The following is a 4,048-nucleotide window of genomic DNA, read 5'->3' as shown; positions in this document are numbered from 1 at the left end:
ACTCCCCACCTCGTACCTCTCTGTGTTCACTGATCACCCATTGGGAGCTTCGGGCAGGGTGGCATATGCTACTGAGCAGGAGGGGTTTACTCGGGTGTGGCCATTTGCCCAGACTAGCCACTGATCTGTACAGTTCAGCTACTGTCATATGTCCTTTGTGTCCCCGTCCCAGTTGTCATCCACTCATCTGTGCACTCTAGTCACCGCTGTACACCTTCCCCTGTCACCCCCCCCCCCCCGCCTCCTGAGCAGGATTCTGATATTCGTTGTGTTCTGTTAAGACTCTCCCAAGTGGACCTGGCTGCCTCTTCCCCGTTGCTTTCTTGTTAGCACTGCTGTTGCTCACGGGGGATTCATAAAGCCTTTGTCAATGCAGCTCTGCTGGAACCAGAGAGAATTAGGAAGGAGGTCACAAGTGGTTAAGGCTGCATAGTGAAAGGTAGCATAGCACACACTCAGATGGGCACACTCACTACAAGGAAGGATACACACGGATGTGACGGCACATCATCTTCTGGGTATCTACAAGGCTTGCTGCTGGGGTGGGCCTGAACCAAAACTCAAATGCAGTGCCTGAGCCTGGCCCTCTGTCCTTTGCCTCTGCAGTTCCATTACCAGGCCATTCTGTCCCCTGCCTGTTGGCTGGAAGCTGAGTGGTGGTGGGGGCAGGGCAGAATAAACACTAATGAGTGTAGAATGCTCTATAAATTGACCCTCTTTTGAAGAAATCTGTTAAGATCAGTGTCCACTAAGAGAAAGAATTGGAGCAAAAATAAAGGTTGGGTTAGTGTGGATTTGGCACCTCTCTCTCTCTCTCCCTCCCTCTCTCCCTCCCTTCCTCCCCCCCCCTCTCTCTCTCTCTCTCTCTCTCTCTCTCTCTCTCTCTCTGTGTGTGTGTGTGTGTGTGTGTGTGTGTGTTTATGTGAGGCACCTTACCCACTCAGTTACTCCCAAGGTAGCAGAAGGCAGAATCAGGAGGCAAAAGATACCTTGAAAGATTTTAAGTAGAAGCCTGGTGTGGTGACACACACTGTTAATCCCAGCACTGGGGAGGCAGAGGCAAGTGGATCTCTGACCAGAGTATGAGGTCAGCCTTGTCTACATAGTGAGTTCTAGGACATCCATAGCCACATAGGAGTCCCTGTCTCAAAAAAAAAAAAAAAAAAAAAAAAGAGAAAGAAGAAGAAAGAAAGGAAAGGAAAGAACTAAGGATGGGAAGTAGGTACAGATATAAGCATCCAGGCTTAGCTGCATAACTAGCACACTAGGACAGCCTGCACCTGCTGGATGGATGGGCACAGGTGCACACATCCAGGTGTGCCATGGCAGCCTGCACCTGTTGGATAAGGACAGACAAGACTGTAAAGGTAGCTCCCTGTCACTGTAACTGTTGGTTGGCCCTTGGACATCCTGCTAAAACAGTGTTCTCTTTTGTACCCCTCATTCCCATAACATCCTGCCATTGTCCCTGAATAAAAGCTTCATCAAGAACACTTGGTGGCAGAGTGCTTTTGTTCCCTGTGTGTCAATGAAGCTTTGTAAGCGATGCTGGAAGCAGCAGGCTGTCTCTCAGGCATCCTGCGATGACGAGGACTAAGTAAAACCCTTATAGGTGCAATGACCCACCTGTGTTAGTGCCATTAGAACACCTGGCCAAAGTGACTTGAGGAGGGTTTTGTTCTGGCTCGTGGTGTGCCAAGGCAGACAGCCTATCATGGCAGGGAAGGTGTGGCAGCAGAAGCATGAGGTGAAAAAGCCACTTTTCCTTTTTAAGATTTACTCCATGCGTCCATGAAATTGTGCCCACATTCAGAGAGGGTCTTTCCTCCTTGTTATCTGAAAATGCCCTCACAGGCTTGCCCAAAGGTTTCTCTCCTAGATGCGTCTAAATTCCATCAAAGGGACAGTGAAGATTAATCATTACAGGCCCTGAGGAGAGAGCTGAACCGGGAAAAGTGCTTTGCTTAAGACTCTGAGTGTGATTCCCAGAGTCCATGTTTAAAAAAACAAAAAACAGCACAACAACGACAATAAAAAAAACAAAACAAAACAAAACAAAAAACAGGCATGGTGGTAGCCAGGCAGTGGTGGCACACACCTTTAATCCCAGCATTAGGGAGACAAAGGCAGGAGGATCTCTGAGTTCCAGGCCAGCCTGGTCTATAGAGTGAGTTCTATGACAGCTAAGGCTGTTAGACCACAGAGAAACCTGTTTCAAAAAAATCAAAAGAAAGAAAGGGGGGAGAGGAAGGAGGGAAGGAAGGAAGGAAGGAAGGAAGGAAGGAAGGAAGGAAGGAAGGAAGAAAACAGGTGTGGGGGCCTGTGTTTGTAACCCCAGTGCTGGGGAGGCAGAAATGGATCCTTGGGACTCACTCATTGGCTGGCCAGCCTAGCCAAATCAGCAGTCTCCAAGTTAGTGAGAAATGCAAGGTGGAGAGCTACTGTGAATGAGACCTGAGGTTGCCTTTAGTCTAACCTTTAACCACACATATGTGCACAATTACTCACATAGGCAAACATGCACATATATATTCATATACAGAAACTTACTAGAATTGTAATGTGATTGCTTTCCTTTGCAATACGACTTTATTATGCTTTTGAAAAAACAACAGCTCTTTGAGAGGTTACTTAGAGAGGCCTCTGGGTCTGTAGGGTATGGAGGGGGACCCTGTTTTCTGTTGGGGGGCAGAAAGGGCTGTTGGAGTTCTCAGAGGATCCAAGAGAGCAGGGCTGTCTGCCTATAGTTCCCAATGTTTCCAGAAGGTGGCAGTACCCACTAGGTCATGTGTCCTATCTGACTGTTTCCTTTGCCTAGCCTTGGCCAAGTCCAAGAGTCAAGAGGGGCACAGATTCCCAAGACACCCCCACAGCTGCATCACCTTCCTGAAGACTTAGCAAAATGTTACACATGCAAGCAGGCTCACACTCCCACTCCCATGCTCGAGTGGCAATCAGCTTCTAGATCATTCAACCCCTTCCAGGACAGAACAGCTGAGAATCTCTAGCACTCTTATGTACAGGCATGGCTGCACACGGACGCACCTATAACCCAAGTACTGTGGGGATGGAAACAGGAAGATGGCTGCCAGCCTAGCTCCAGGTTCAGTGACAGACCTGTCTCAAAAGAATAAGGCAGACAGAGAGAGACATAATAGGACTGCTGTGGAATAATCCTCTTGCACACAGCGGCAGAGAGCCATGTTGATGTTTGTAGCCTGTACTGCTACCAGAGACATGATGATGCCGGAGACCATGTGGATGTCTGTGGTCCATGCTATCTCCAGAAACCATGTGTAAGCCCATGCTCCATGCTCCCACTGACTGTAGAGGGCAAGGAAGCACTTTGCCATGGTATCAATGACTGCAGACTCACAGCTGAGAAAGAAGGACAGAGGAGGCTTCTGTAACAAACTCCTATCTCCACCTCACCCCACCCTCCAAAAAAGTTAGCAGCCTAGATAGGAAGCCATTGAAGGGAACTCTTAAAAACTGTGATAGGGATGCTGAAGTGTAGCTCCCCACAGTTGATGGCTTCTGGTGGGGGTACAGGTGGGGAAGGGACTCAGTTTCCTTTAAGGGGCTGGCAGCGGGAGTTTGCCCATGCTCCAGGGAGTATATGGGCAACACAAATTGGACTTTTCTTCTTCTTCTTCTTCTTCTTCTTCTTCTTCTTCTTCTTCTTCTTCTTCTTCTTCTTCTTCTTCTTCTCCTCCTCCTCCTCCTCCTCCTCCTCCTCCTCCTCCTCCTCCTCCTCTTCCTTCTCCTCCTCCTCCTTTTTGGTAGAGGGATAGGTTACAAGGGAGGGGGGCAGACCTGGGAGGACTGGGAAGTTAAGTGTGTTTGGGATTCATGGTGTGAAGTTCCCAAATAATAAAAATGTTAGGAATTTAAAAAAGAAAATGCCCTATGGGCATGTCTGCAGTCTGATCTTATGGAGGCATTTTCTCAGCTGTGGCTCCCTCCTCTCAGATGGTTCTAACTGTGTCAAATTGACATAAAACTAGCTAGCACACTTTCCATTGAAATGACTCCTAATATTTGTCTC

This window comes from Cricetulus griseus, chromosome 4, assembly GCF_003668045.3.
Source record: "Cricetulus griseus strain 17A/GY chromosome 4, alternate assembly CriGri-PICRH-1.0, whole genome shotgun sequence".
Lineage (NCBI taxonomy): Eukaryota > Metazoa > Chordata > Mammalia > Rodentia > Cricetidae > Cricetulus > Cricetulus griseus.
Note: the sequence above shows the minus strand (reverse complement) of the source record.